Source organism: Rutilus rutilus (genome assembly GCF_951802725.1).
Source record: "Rutilus rutilus genome assembly, chromosome: 23".
Classification (NCBI taxonomy): Eukaryota; Metazoa; Chordata; class Actinopteri; order Cypriniformes; family Leuciscidae; genus Rutilus; species Rutilus rutilus.
The window spans coordinates 28,010,982-28,027,203 of NC_140233.1; the positions used below are offsets into that span (position 1 = coordinate 28,010,982).

General features: G+C 41.6%; 1 protein-coding gene and 1 gene segment (V, D, J or C); one reads left to right on the forward strand and one right to left on the reverse strand.

Moving 5' to 3' along the window:
- LOC311283110 (uncharacterized protein) overlaps window positions 1-16,222 on the reverse strand; it is a 790,474-nt gene that overhangs the window by 538,375 nt on the left and 235,877 nt on the right. The window lies entirely within an intron of this gene.
- Window positions 9,230-16,222, forward strand: part of LOC311282761 (immunoglobulin lambda constant 7-like) — a 69,348-nt gene continuing 62,355 nt past the window's right edge. Inside the window, exons 1-2 of the C gene segment in view lie at window positions 9,230-9,301; window positions 9,513-9,564.

The window sequence follows — 16,222 nt, forward strand, 5'->3', positions numbered from 1 at the left end:
TAGAATCCTTTCCAGGGGTAAGTCTGCCATTTTCTGCTCTCCAACTCTTCCCCGCTGTCGTTTGCACACAACACAGTCTGTTATGATCCTTCTTGCTGCTGAGTTGGCTTTGATAATCCAGTATTTTTTACGGAGTCGAGATAGCATATGATTTCTTCCTCCGTGGCCAAGTTGTTCATGGATATGTCGTAGCAATAATGTGGATATGTGCAGGTCTTTTGAGAGAATAACTGGATGCTTGGCCTCTTCAGGCATCGCTAGTCTACTCAGGCGACCACCTACTCTCAGAAGTCCATCATCCAATACTGGGTCCAGTTTGTACAGATGACTACTTCTTTTAACCCCATTTTTACCAGCCTCTAGCGTAGATAGTTCTTCTTCAAAGCTTTGTCTTTGACTGAAAGAAATAACTGCACGTTCTGCTTGCATCAGATCCTCAGGATTTAAACACTGTCTTTGGAGTGTTGCTTTAAAAGCTTGCATCTCCTTTAGTTGGCTGGACTCATCTTTAAAGTTACTCGCAGCAGTCTGAATCTCCTTTCTTTTTCTAGTCAGCAGTAAGATGGTTGTTTTTACTTTAAGTAGCCAAGCTACAGCTGTCATCAGACTTCTCCATGAAGAGAAATAACTTATCAGAGAGCTGGTTGGGTTCAATGGACCTTTAACAATGAGGTTGCTTGTGATGTCTTGCTTGATTTCCGGATCATTGGCAGAGATTGCAGTTTCCAAATGAGGTTTCTGCCATTCTCTGTCTGGTTGATAGAGAAACTCTGGTCCCTTGATCCATCTTTTGCAGCTTAAGAAGCGATTTGCTGTTAGCCCCCTAGAGGCTTCATCTGCCGGATTTTCCTTTGTGCTAACATATCTCCATTGTGACACATCGGTAGTATCCCTTACAAAGGAGATCCTATTTGCTACAAATGTTCGGAAACGTTTGGTTTCATTGTTGATATATTTCAGCACTGTTGTGCTATCAGTCCAGAAGATGGATTTGTTCAGCTGAAGCTGTAATTCCTTCCGAAGCATTCTGTCAACTTTGACAGCTAGAACTGCAGCTGTGAGCTCCAATCTGGGAATCGTTACTTGTTTTAATGGTGATACTCTTGCTTTCCCTATCATGAAAGCAACATGCACCTCTTCGTCATTGTTTTCCAGTCTAAGATATGAAACCGTACCGTATCCACTTTCACTTGCATCTGAAAAGTGGTGCAACTCTGCATTTCTGATTTGACCAAAGCTTGTGGGCTTCATGCAACGGTCCACTCTAAACTCTGTCAGCTTGTTCAGATCTGCCAACCATCCTGTCCACTGCTGAGAAACAGTTTGGGGTATGTTTTCATCCCATCCAAGGTTTTTTTTACAGAGTTCCTGCATAATCAGTTTGGCTGGCAGAATAAATGGTGCCAGGAATCCTAAAGGGTCGTATACAGAGCCAACCACAGACAAGATGCCGCGTCTGGTGTATGCTCGTGGCTGTGCAGTAATTCTGAACATGAACACATCTGTTTCAACGCACCAGTGCAATCCTAGTGCTCTTTCCATTGGCAGGTTGTCCCTGTCCAAGTCCAACTCTTTTGTCTCTTTGGTTCTGTATTCTTGTGGAATGGATGCCAATACTTTACGGCTGTTGCTGATCCATTTTGACAATATGAAACCTCCCTTCTGGCAGAGAGCAGTCAGGTCTCTTACCATAAGAACAGCGTCCTGTTCTGTGGACATGGATTTTAAGCAATCATCTACGTAAAAGTTGTTCTTTACGGTGTCTGTAACCTCTGCTGGAAAGTGAGCCTTGTTATCTTCAGCGGTCTTTCTTAGTGCAAAGTTTGCACAACTCGGTGATGACACTGCTCCAAAGAGGTGTACTTTCATCCTATATTCGACGAGATCCTGCTGCACATCACCATCAGGCCACCATAGGAATCGCAGATAGTCAATATGTTTTTCTGACACTTTGACCTGGTGAAACATTGCTTTGATGTCAGCCATCAGGGCAACTGGTTCTTGTCTGAATCTGATGAGTACTCCGATGAGTGAGTTGGTAAGATCTGGACCCTGTAGCAATTGTTCATTGAGTGATGTTCCCTTAAAGCCAGCACCGCAGTCGAAGACCACTCTTAAGGTTCCTTTCCTTGAGTGATACACCCCGTGATGTGGGATATACCAGAGTTCCCCATCATTACGATTCAGTTGATCTACTGGTATCATTTCAGCATAGCCGTTGTCAATCATTTCTTTGAGAAAAGTTGTATATTCATTGTGAAAGATCTCATTTTTACCAAACTTGCGTTTCAGGCTTTGGATGCGCTGCTCTGCTATGCAACGGTTATTTGGCATGCTGGGATTTTTTTCCTTAAAAGGTAAGTCTAGGCAGTAGTGACCATCTGTCATTTTTATTGAGTGATTCACCATATCCAAGAATTTAATCTCTTCTCTGGACATTTCCTCTGTTTCCTTGCTGGTTACTTCATTGAAATCATGATTGTATTGTTTAACCAGTAGCTCCTCTAGATTCACAATAGACATTCGATTGACAGCAGCAACAGGGCAGCCATTCTCATCCCTGACGTCGTTGTCTCCTCTCAAGGGACCATAGATGACCCACCCCAGTAGGGTCCTCACAGCGTATGGTCCATCCCCTTGGCTATTGACCACCTCCCAAGGTTCCAATACCTTAGAAGCATTTGTGCCGATGAGCAGGTCAATACCGGCGTCGATTTCATGAATCTTGACATCCTTCAAGTAAGGCCATTGAGTTAGGTCTTCTTTTCTTGGAATGTTGAGCTTGGAAACAGGCATGGTCTTATGTGTAAATACATTGGACAGTTGTATGAAATCATTTTTGTCCAGACTAGATACCTCTAAACCTGAAATATGATGACTGGTCACAGGTTTCTCTTGGTTCATTGTACGCAGAAGAATACTAGCCTTTTGTCCTGTAACATTCAATCTTCTCATCAAGCTTTCTGTGCAGAAGGTAGATGAGCTTCCATGATCCAAAAATGCATAAGTTTGCAACACGGTGTCTCCCTTGGGGGTCTTTACTTGTACTGGAACAATAGAGAAGAGACAGGCTTCTTCACCGGCCCCAATATGCCCACATGTATGAGGTGAGAGAACGACATTGCTCCCAATTGATTTCTCATTCAGTTCTGTATTCTTTCCCATGTCCTTTTGTTCAATGTGAAGTATTTCAGGATGATTTTTATTGCACACGTCACAAGTCAAACGACTATTGCAGTCTTTGCTCATGTGTCCTACTTTCAAACATCCAAAACAGACTCCCCTTTTCTTTAAGAAGTCTATTTTTTCCCTGTGCATCTTTTTCCTGATTTGTGGACACCGCACCAATGTGTGACCACCTCTATCACAGAACAAACAGCAATTTTGAGAATTAGTGGCAGATACATTTTTCGTTTCATTTGTTGTAATTCTTTCTTGTTTTTCTGTTTCTACAGGTGTTACAGTAGTTGCAAAACTGCTTCCTCTTGGTCTCGGCTTTTCTCTTGCTTTGACAAAGGTGGAGCTTTTGACAGATGTAATTGTCTTAGCATCCTGGATGTTTCCAAAAAGTGGATCTGATAATATCTTCACCTGTCTCTCCATGAAGTCTACCAAGTCAGAGAAACTAGCTCGATGTCCATGTTGTTCTTGGAGCTGACATGCCCTATTCCTCCACTTGTCTCTGAGCTTGTAAGGCAGTTTCAGAAGAATGGTCTTCATACTGGAAGCAACATTCAACTCCTCCATATAGGTGAGCTGTCGCATTGCATTGCAGCAACCTCTCAGGAATAATGAAAACGCTTGCAATGCTTTCACATCCTCTGGCTTGATCGCTGGCCAGGCAAATGCTTTGTCCATGTATGCTGTGGCAATCTTATGTTCATTACCAAAATGTTCTTTAAGCAGATCTTTAGCTCTTTTATATCCCTCAGCTGAAGGCAAATGTTGGCAGCTGTGGACTAAATCTTTTGGATACCCTCTGGTGTATTGCTCTAGGAAATGCAGACAGTCACTGTAGTCATCGGTCTTTCTTTCCACTCCTCTCTCAAATGCCCTGATGAAAACTCCATATTGCAATGGATCACCATCATAAACAGGAATGTCTCTTGGTGGTAAAGTAGAAGAGAGATTTTGTTGAGTGAGAAGAGCTGTGATGTCACTTTGCCTTTGAATTATGTGATAGATGTCACCTTGATTGTCATCTTTAAATACAGGTTGTTGTGTTAGAGGAGTCATATCCTGAGCTCTAGCAGATGGTCCATCAGCTCTTTCCTTTGGTCGAACAACCTGTTGCTGGGAAGAAGATTCAGTTCCCATCCGCACATTCTGTCTTTGTTGCACTTGATCAGGTAAATAGGTCTTTGCATGTGGATTTAATTTAACTGACGTTTTCTTTTGAGCAGTTCCTTTTCTCAAATACGAGTTCATCCCATCAGATACGCTTGAGCTGTTTCTTGATCCCATTGATTCAAGTACATTAATTTTTGCAGTGGTTGCTGCCAGTTCAGTCTCTAATTCCAGTTGTTCTTTCTTCCTTTTCAGTTGTTCTTCCTGTGCCTCAAGTTCATGCCTTTTCTGCAGAGCGGCAACCCGTTCCATGAGAGCAGCCTTTTCTGCCTGAGCTTTAATGCGAGCAGAGGATGTTGAAGATGCACGTGATGAAGAACTTGATTTGTGGTTTGATTTATGTTTTGACACATTAGAAACACTGTCATCCGGTCCAATGTCATCTGTGTTTACACTTTCAGCAATGGTGTGTTTTTTATGCCACCCAACCTCTGAGAACCACACATTTACATCCTGTATAAAACCATCAAAAGTTTCCATTTTTTGTTGAAACCAGTGATTTTGCCTTTCAAGTTCATTTTCAGGCAGTGGTAACTTCACCAATGACTCATGATTTCTTTTGGCTTCATCACAGATGTTGATTAATTTAACCAAGTTAGATTGCACTTCATTTGCATTCTCCTTTGATTTCATGAGCTCTTTCAACAATTCCATTAACTTCTTAGCTTGTTTACATTTCAAGTTTCTTATTTTCTGACAGTTTTCAATGAACATTTCCAAACCTTTAGCAGTGTGTTTAATAACCCTTTTTTCTTTTTCAGAATCCAGTGCAACATCGCCATCTTGTGACCGAACATCAGACATGACAATGGACATATTTGTTTCACTTTTAGCGTGATCCAGTAAACCACACGGCAATCACAGAAGGTTTCAGACAGCTGATATTGTGGTGACAGTATATGCTTCAGTCAACTAGGTCCATTAATGTAGCTGTTTCTGGCTTTTCCAATAAAGCTTAATGTTGCACATACCCCTCTGCCTGCGCGTTGTCATTCGGAGTTTCCAATCTCCGTCAATCAGCTCCGCACAGGTGGTGTCAATGTTCCGTTGATTGGGAATGACGGCGTCCAGTCATGAAAGAAAACAATCAGTTCTTCCGTGGAAACAATCTTTATCCAGTTCCAATACTTTTACAGGCTCAATTTTCACTCATAGAGCTTAGTTCTCACTTTTGTATTGGCAATCCTTATCATGTTTAAACCAATTTTGCCATCATGCACACAGGTAGGGGTGAAGTTTCTACGCAGACACACAAAGATTTTCCAGAGATTATTGCAGTTGAGGTTTGTGGTTTATTGTAATAAATTGTACAAACAGATGAACATACCAGTTGATTGTTGTTTCTTATCTTGTTCCCAGTTGTTAGCGTGCCGTGTATCTGATCTGTAAACCATGCTCTGTTGTCTGTGGTCTGTCTGGTGAGAACTGTGTGGGCTCCCCCTACCTGTGGCTATCACTTCCTGTCACCTATGCCCCCTTATATACAACCATGTGCATCTAATCACTGTCACCCAGTGTCCTAAATACTAATATAAATCTATCCAAACAAAATAAAATAGTATGCAAACAATAAACATAAATGGCTCCTACAGCATTTTTACGCTGTTTTGGAGCCATGATGTGCCACCTGCAGTTAACAGGCTGCTGCTTTGTCTCTTGGCTGATGCCATTGGGCCGAGGGCAATGATTGAGAAGCAGTTTGACCAATGGCGTGCGTGAAGGCGGGACTTAACAAGAAAGGTCAAAACAGTGCAGAAATGCACACCAAAAAATGTCTACCATAGAAAGCAAAATGGGAAATTTCCTGCGACATTGTGAGGTAATCATACTGGGTAAATATGCTGGCATGTAATATTAAATATAAAATTGTAATCAACAAGTGTTACTGTATTTACGTTGTTTCTGCTGTTGCAGTGCACCCTTGGCCTTGTCAGTGGGTGAGGTCACATCACTAAACTGTCTGAAGAAGTAAGGTGTCGTGGACCATCATCAAATTTGTAAGTGCATTACATATTTAATGAACAAATATTTTGTTAAGTAAAAAACAATATTTTTTTATGTAAGAAACACAAGAACATCTAAAAAGAGTAACATGATCAGACATGATAATGAATATAGATATGTGATGTATGATATATAACCATTTTCTCTCTTATTTTTTTAAAGGCATCAACATGGAGATTGAATTGGAGACCATCGTTCTGTTCGAAGTGTAGTTTGTGGAAGATGCAATGACTAAATTAATTTGAATTGTCAATGTTGTATTTTAAGCATATAAGCAATGTTTAGATGATGGTACTGTAGCACTGTTTAAAGTTTTTAATATTGTTGTTATTTACAATGGAAACTACTGTAACAGAAGAAAATAAAGAGGGAAAAATACAAATGATTTTCTCTAATGACTTTTTGTGTGACATATAACATACATTTCATGAACTACATATAAAATTATCTGTAAGCCATAATCAAAATCAAAATGCTGTACATGCCTTTCAAAATTATGGTCCATCACAGTTCATTTTTTCAAATAACGGTCAACACGTGTTATTTCAAATAACGGTCAACACATGTTATTTCAATTTACAGTCAAACTCTGTTGAATAATGATTAAAACATGATTTCAGTTTACAGTCAAAACATGCTTTATGAAGTAATGGTGTCAACATGTCATTTATATCTACATTCAAATCATGTTTAGTTAAACAACTGCTACACCATGTTTTTACATTTACAGTTAAAACATGTTTTATTAAATAAGGGTTTAAACATGTTACATGAACTTACAGTCAAATAATGCCATTACATTTAATGGTCTATGCATGTATTTGCAATTATACAGACAAAATATGTTATTTCAGATTAAGTTTTAAACATTTTATAGTACTGTATGGTCAATGTTCTTTTTTTCATGTTGCTGTGTAAACATGTTACTTCAGTTCATGGGGTTTTACCGTTATTTTCATTAATGGCAAACGTTTGGCACCCTGTGCTGCCATGCATTTGCTCGTTTTTTTCTGTGTTTTTTTTTTACAGTGTGGGTCACCGTGATTTTGCCAAGTCAGACATGATCCTGGATCATAACTTTTCCCTAAAATCAGAGGGAAATGATAGGTAAATAACACTGATGTTGAAGGAGCCTCACCCTGGTGCTAACCCTAACTTGTCATAAACTCTAAACTTGTCCCTCAAATCTGATTGGTTGATTGAAAAGTTGTTCCAGGATCAACAAAGATGTTGGTGACCTAACTTGGTGAAATCACGTTCATCGTCTACCATGAGCCGAGAGCGTCTAAGTGGACCTGCAGAGATCAGCATCAGTCATCATGGGGCTCAAAATTCATAAATCAGTATTCATAGTAAGTTGTAATTGATATGAATGATCTATCTAAAATCTCTCCTAGGGAACCAGTGGAGCCTGAGCCGGCCCTGCATTTGAGGGAGAGACACACATGAATGACAAACTAATATTAGTCAATGAACAATGAACTGGGTTAATGTATTTTAGCATAAAGAAAATCTTATATCATAATTACCTTTAAGGTCTTTAGAAACTTTGAACTAAACATTGATATTGTGTAGTTTGTGATCCTCCATCAGCAGCTGCAGTTTCTCTCAGCTGTATCAGTGCAGTCACTGTGACGTCTGACTGACAGAGGTTTTTGTACGACTCTTTATCACTGTGTGAACACTGGACCACTGTGAAAACTCTGACAGTAATAATCTCCTGTATCTTCAGTCTGGACTCCACTGATGGTCAGAGTAAAATCACTGCCAGATCCACTGCCACTGAATCTAGATGGAGTTCCAGTATTACGGGTTGTTGCTCTATATATGAGGAGTTTAGGAGCTTCTCCAGGTTTCTGTGAGTACCAGGCTAACTCATGATAAACACCACCACCCCACACATACACATTACTGCTGGTTTTACAGTTTATTCTGACTTCTTCTCCTGGTTGAACTGCTGGTATTGATGGACTCTGAGTTACAGTGATCTGTCCTCTACACTCTGGAAGATAACACAAACAAAAATTATATATAATGATATACAGTAAATGATAAACATATATATTTCACATTTTAAGAGAATTAATAATCATTATAAAAACTGTATTACACAAACCTTGAATAAACAGTGCAATGGTCCAGATGAAGATGTTGATTGTGTTCATTGCTGTAGTTTAGTCTTGTGTGATGATGAAGAGTGTGTTCTGCTCTCAGTCATGAAGTGTTAAACTCACAGCACTATAAACACTCTCAGAGCACTGAAGCATGTGCTGACAATGCAAAGAAGTGGGCAGGATTTACAGCAGCTTGTGCTGATAACAAACTAATATACACTAGAGTTACAGAATCATGACTTTATTTAGTATTTTTATTGTGACTCCTGAGACACTGAGGATGTGCAGATGAACGTCCATCTCTGTGTCCATATTCAGTCATGTGACCATCATCACTGCTACACTTCCACTAGATGAAGCGCCATCACTAAAGTAAGATCATGAATCATGAGTCTGTTCAGAAAGTATCAGGACTGATTGTGAATCTCTAATCAGAGTTCATGGTGTCACTCCATCTATCATGAAGCCTCATGTGTCTGAAATCATCAAATGGAGAAGAAACAGGCTGTTAAAGATGGAGACATATTAGAGCTTGTTCACGTTTCATGATCTTGTGTGGAGATTCATAACCAGTCCAGATACTTTTAGAACAGACCTTGAATATGAAAACATGCTTGACTGTGGAGAACATGCAAAATACCTTTTATATTTTCATTGTTGACACTTTCTATTGACTTTGGCTCTAATATTCAATAAACTCATTATTTGAAGAGATTTTCACTGAAGATTGAAGTCTGAAGCTGCAGGTTTTTCTGTGAATCATGATGATTGATCTGCATATGAAGAACAGAAGCATCATTATGAGAAACTCCACAACATCATCCATGATCAAAGAGGTCAAAGGTCACCTCAGAGGTCACAGCTCATCAAATATATTTCTTTAAACAGTGTTATATCAGAAAGCATTTAGTCAAATCTGAATGAGTGAGTGTTGAGAAGAGCTGAGGATCTTCTAATATCAGTGTGTTGAAGTGTTGTTTCTCTCTCTCTGCTGGAGTGTGTGTTCACTCGAGTGGAATAGAGGTTTTTGTACGAGCGTTTCATTAGATTGTATCACTGTGGTGGACTTTCGGTGGAGGAACTAAACTGGTGATCAAATGTAAGTCTATTTAATTACATATTAAATAAAAATATAATTTTAATTTCAGAAAGTGTTTTACAGTTGAAAAAAGAACAACATTTATTAACTAGAATGTACATTTCCTGAAGAAAATGTGAAATGGTGCTTGCAGTGGCAAAACTCTCCACTCGGTTGCTAGGGTGTTGTACATGATTGCATACGAGCCAACAACCATGTCTGTACGATGTTGTGGAGCTGAAATATAGCTTCTATATGTTGCAATATGGTTTATATGTGGCTCTAAACGGTTGCTAGGGCGTTGCTTGGTGGTTGCTAGGGTGTTCTGGGTGGTTGCTAGGCGGTTGCTAGGGTATTCTTGGTGGTTGCTATGGTGTTGCTAGGCGGTTGCTATGGTATTCTGGGTGGTTGCTAGGCGGTTGCTAGGGTATTATGGGTGGTTGCTAGGGCGTTGCTAGGTGGTTGCTAGGCTGTTCTGGGTGGTTGCTATGGTGTTGCTAGGCGGTTGCTAGGGTATTCTGGGTGGTTGCTATGGTGTTGCTAGGCGGTTGCTAGGGTATTCTGGGTGGTTGCTATGGTGTTGCTAGGCAGTTGCTAGGGTGTTCTGGGTGGTTGCTAGGGCGTTGCTAGACGGTTGCTAGGGTATTCTGGGTGGTTTCTAGGGTATTCTTGGTGGTTGCTAGGGCGTTGCTAGGTGGTTGCTAGGCTGTTCTGGGTGGTTGCTATGGTGTTGCTAGGCGGTTGCTAGGGTATTCTGGGTGGTTGCTATGGTGTTGCTAGGCGGTTGCTAGGGTATTCTGGGTGGTTGCTAGGCGGTTGCTAGGGTATTATGGGTGGTTGCTAGGGCGTTGCTAGGTGGTTGCTAGGCTGTTCTGGGTAGTTGCTAGGGCGTTGCTAGGGTATTCTGGGTGGTTGCTATGGTGTTGCTAGGCAGTTGCTAGGGTGTTCTGGGTGGTTGCTGGGGCATTGCTAGACGGTTGCTATGGTATTCTGGGTGGTTGCTAGGCGGTTGCTAGGGTATTCTGTGTGGTTGCTAGGGCGTTGCTAGGCAGTTGCTAGGGTATTCTGGGTGGATGCTAGGGCATTGCTAGGCAGTTGCTAGGGTGTTCTGGGTGGTTGCTAGGCAGTTGCTAGGTGTTCTGGGGGGTTGCTAGACAGTTGCTAGGGTGTTCTGGGTGGTTGCTACGGTATTTTTGGTGGTTACTAGAGCGTTTCTAGACGTTGCTAGGGTGTTCAGGATGGTTGCTAAGGTATTTTTTTTAGTTGCTATGGTGTTACTAGGTGGTTGGTAGTTGTCAAAGATGGTTACTATGGAGTTTTTATAGAGTTATTAAAATCTTTAATAACGAGTGCCTTCAGTACGGCACTCGGCCTGCGGCCTCGTGCCTATGGCCGAATAGGCACAAGCATGGAGCAATATCGCAAGGCCACGAGTGTAATATTGCGTTAAAAAATTCAAAAAAATGTAAAAAAAAATTTTTTTTTGGTTTAGGGTGGTTGCTAGGGAGCTCTTAGTGGTTGCTAGGGTGCTGAAACTGGTTGCTAGGGTGTGGCTATGAAGATTTTAGGCCATTACTTATTGGCTGCTTGATAATATAAATCCTCTGAGGGAGAGAGAGAGGGAGAGACGCAGGGGTGTCAGGCCCTTTGGAGTCTGTGTGTGTGAAAACGGCAGTTGGGATTCAAATGTTTTTATAACTCCCAATGTAAAGTCAATGGGACTTTTTTGGCCGCTTTTTCGTCTGCTGTGCGAACATCGTACACCCGATCGCTTAGAAAAGATATAGCACACCTCTCCTCAATGAGCCGCTCGATTTGACACCTCACTCAGGGGTCTGAGACAAACGGTGCGGGGCGAGTTACGCGCCAAACTTTTGTCCAGAATAATAAAAAGAAGAAGTAGAAGAATAATAAGTATGCAAGAGAACACTAATGATGCCTTGCTTTCAGCAAGCACCATTAACTAGAATGTACATTTCCTGAAGAAAATGTGAAGTGGTGCTTGCAGTGGCAAAACTCGCCACTCGGTTGCTAGAGTGTGGTACATGATTGCATACGAGCCAACAAACATGTTTGTACGATGTTCTGGTGCTGAGATATGGCTTATTCATGTTGTTCAGGTGGTTGCTAGGGTGTTGCTAGGGTGTTCTGTGTGGTTGCTAGGGCTTTGCTAGGTGGTTGCTAGGGTGTTCTGGGTGGTTGCTATGGTGTTCTGGGTGGTTGCTAGGCGGTTGCTAGGTAGTTGTTAAGGGGTTCTGGGTGGTTGCTAGGCAGTTGCTAAGGTGTCCTGGGTGGTTGCTAGGCAGTTTCTAGGGTATTCTTGGTGGTTGCTAGGGCGTTGCTAGGGTGTTCTGGGTGGTTGCTATGGTGTTGCTAGGCAGTTACTATGGTATTCTGGGTGGATGCTAAGGTGTTGCTAGGCGGTTGCTAGGGTATTTTGGGTGGTTGCTAGGGCGTTGCTAGGCAGTTGCTAGGGTGTTCTAGAATGTACATTTCCTGAAGAAAATGTGAAGTGGTGCTTGCAGTAGCAAAATTCGCCACTGGGCAGATGCTAACACAATTACCATGTTGTGATACCATGATATACCACGTTTTAGCATTATTTACCACGATTTACCATGATTATAAGATGATTTACTACGATTTACCACATTCCAGCATGATTTACTATGATTAACATGTTGTTAGAATGATGCTAGCATGATTAGCATGTTGTTAACATGATTAGCATCTTGGTCGCATGATGCTACCTTGATTAACATGTTGGTAGCATGATGCTAGCATGATTAGCATGTTGCTAGCATGCTTTTAACAAGATGCTAGCATGATTAGCAATTTGCTAGCATGTTTTTAGCTAGATGCTAACATGATTAGCATGTTGCTAGCAATATGCTAGCTTGATTATCATGTTGCTAGCATGATGCTAGCTTGATTAACATGTTGGTAGCATAATGCTAGCATGATTAGCATGTTGCTAGCATGCTTTTAACAAGATGCTAGCATGATTAGCAATTTGCTAGCATGTTTTTAGCTAGATGCTAACATGATTAGCATGTTGCTAGCAATATGCTAGCTTGATTAGCATGTTGCTAGCATGATGCTAGCTTGATTAACATGTTGGTAGCATAATGCTAGCATGATTAGCATGTTGCTAGCATGCTTTTAACAAGATGCTAGCATGATTAGCAATTTGCTAGCATGTTTTTAGCTAGATGCTAACATGATTAGCATGTTGCTAGCAATATGCTAGCTTGATTAGCATGTTGCTAGCATGATGCTAGTATGATTAGCATGTTGCTAGCATGTTTTTAGCAAGATGCTGTTGCCAGGTGGTTGCTAGGGTGTTCTGGGTGGTTGCTATGGTGTTGCTAGGCAGTTGCTATGGTGTTCTGGGTGGTTGCTAGGTAGTTGCTAGGGTATTCTTGGTGGTTGCTAGGCAGTTGCTAGGGTATTCTTGGTGGTTGCTAGGGCGTTGCTAGGTGGTTGCTAGGGTGTTCTGGGTGGTTGCTATTGTGTTGCTAGACAGTTGCTATCGTATTCTGGGTGGATGCTAGGGCGTTGCTAGGCAGTTGCTAGAGTGTTCTGGGTGGTTACTAGGCAGTTGCTAGGTGTTCTGGGTGGTTGCTAGGCAGTTGCTAGGGTGTTCTGGGTGTTTGCGAGTGCCTTATGTACGGCACTCGGCCTGCGGCCTCGTGCCTATGGCCGAATAGGCACAAGCATGGAGCAATTTCGCAAGGCCACGAGTGTAATATTGCTTTAATTTAAAAAAAAAAGCAGTTGCTAGGGTGTTCTGGGTGGTTGCGAGTGCCTTCAGTACGGCACTCGGCCTGCGGCCTCGTGCCTATGGCCGAATAGGCACCAGCATGGAGTGATTTCGGAAGGCCACGAGTGTAATATTGCTTTAAAAAATAAAAAAAAATAAAAAACTTTTTTTTTTTTGGTATAGGGTGGTTGCTAGGGAGCTCTTAGTGGTTGCTAGGGTGCTGAAACTGGTTGCTAGGGTGTGGCTATGAAGATTTTAGGCCATTACTTATTGGCTGCTTGATAATATAAATCCTCTGAGGGAGAGAGAGAGGGAGAGACGCAGGGGTGTCAGGCCCTTTGGAGTCTGTGTGTGTGAAAACGGCAGTTGGGATTCAAATATTTTTAGAACTCCCAATGTAAAGTCAATGGGGACTTTTTTGGCCGCTTTTTCGTCCGCTGTGCGAACATCGTACACCCGATCGCTTAGAAAAGTCATAGCACACCTCTCCTCAATGAGCCGGTCGATTTGACACTTCACTCAGGGGTCTGTGACAAACGGTGCGGGGCGCATTACGCGCCAAACTTTGTCCAGAATAATAATAATAATAATAATAATAATAACTAGAATGTACATTTCCTGAAGAAAATGTGAAGTGGTGCTTGCAGTGGCAAAATTCGCCACTGGGCAGATGCTAACACAATTGACATGTTGTGATACCATGATATACCACATTTTAGCATTATTTACCACGATTTACCATGTTTCTAAGATGATTTACTACGATTTACCACATTCCAGCATGATTTACTATGATTAACATGTTGTTAGAATGATGCTAGCAGGATTAGCATGTTGTTAGCATGATTAGCATGTTGGTTGGATGATGCTAGCATGATTAGCATGTTGCTAGCATGCTTTTAACAAGATGCTAGCATGATTAGCATGTTGCTAGCATGTTTTTAGCTAGATGCTAACATGATTAGCATGTTGCTAGCATGATTAGCATGTTGCTAGCATGATGCTAGCTTGATTAGCATGTTGCTAGCATAATGCTAGCATGATTAGGATGTTGCTAGCATGATGCTAGATTGATTAGCATGATGCTAGCATTATACTAGCTTGATTAGCATGTTGTTAGCATGATGCTAGCTTTATTAGCATGTTGGTAGCCTAATGCTAGCATGATTAGCATGTTGCTAGCATTATGCTAGCTTGATTAGCATTATGCTAGCTTGATTAGCATGTTGCTAGCATGATGCTAGCTTGATTAGCCTGTTGTTAGCATAATGCTAGCATGATTAGCATGTTGCTAGCATGATGCTAGCTTGATTAGCATGATGCTAGCATTATGCTAGCTTGATTAGCATGTTGTTAGCATGATGTTAGCTTTATTAGCATGTTGGTAGCATAATGCTAGCATGATTAGCATGTTGCTAGCATGATACTAGCTTGATTAGCATGTTGCTAGCATGATTAGCATGTTTGCTAACATGATGCTAGCTGGATTAGCATGTTGCTAGCATGATGCTAGCTTGATTAGCATGTTGTCAGCATGTTTTTAGCAAGATGCTGTTGCCAGGTGGTTGCTAGGGTGTTCTGGGTGGTTGCTATGGTGTTGCTAGGCAGTTGCTAAGGTGTTCTGGGTGGTTGCTAGGCAGTTGCTAGGGTATTCTTGGTGGTTTCTAGGCAGTTGCTAGGGTATTCTTGGTGGTTGCTAGGGCGTTGCTAGGTGGTTGCTAGGGTGTTCTGGGTGGTTGCTATGGTGTTGCTAGGCAGTTGCTATGGTATTCTGGGTGGATATTAGGGCATTGCTAGGCAGTTGCTAGGGTGTTCTGGTTGGTTGCTAGGTGTTCTGGGTGGTTGCTAGGCAGTTGCTAGGTGTTCTAGGTGGTTGCTAGGCAGTTGCTAGGGAGTTCTGGGTGCTTGCTAGAGTTTTTTTGTGGTTACTAGAGCATTTCTAGACGTTGCTAGGGTGTTCAGGGTGGTTGCTAAGGTGTTTTTGTTAGTTGCTATGGTGTTACTAGGTGGTTGGTAGTTGTCAAATATGGTTACTATGGAGTTTTTATAGAGTTCTTAAAATCTTTAATAACGAGTGCCTTTTGTACGGCACTCGGCCTGCGGCCTCGTGCCTATGGCCGAATAGGCACAAGCATGGAGCAATATCGCAAGGCCACGAGAGTAAAATTGCTTTAAAAAATATTTAAAAAATAAAAAAATGTTTTTTTTTGGTTTAGGGTGGTTGCTAGGGAGCTCTTAGTGGTTGCTAGGGTGCTGAAACTGGTTGCTAGGGTGTGGCTATGAAGATTTTGGGCCATAACTTATTGGCTGCTTGATAATATAATCCTCTGAGGGAGAGAGAGAGGGAGAGACGCAGGGGTGTCAGGCCCTTTGGAGTCTGTGTGTGTGAAAACGTCGGTTGGGATTCAAATATTTGTAGAATGCCCAATGTAAAGTCAATGGGGACTTTTTTGGCCGCTTTTTCGTCCGCTGTGCGAACATCGTACACCCGATCGCTTAGAAAAGTCATAGCACACCTCTCCTCAATGAGCCGGTCGATTTGACACTTCACTCAGGGGTCTGTGACAAACGGTGCGGGGCGCATTACGCGCCGAAAAGTTGTCCAGAATAATAATAATAACTAGAATGTACATTTCCTGAAGAAAATGTGAAGTGGTGCTTGCAGTGGCAAAATTCGCCACTGGGCAGATGCTAACACAATTACCATGTTGTGATACCATGAGATACCACGTTTTAGCATTATTTACCACGATTTACCATGATTCTAAGATGATTTATTACGATTTACCACATTCCAGCATGATTTACTATGATTAACATGTTGTTAGAATGATGCTAGCATGATTAGCATGTTGTTAGCATGATTAGCATGTTGGTTGGATGATGCTAGCATGATTAGCATGTTGCTAGCATGCT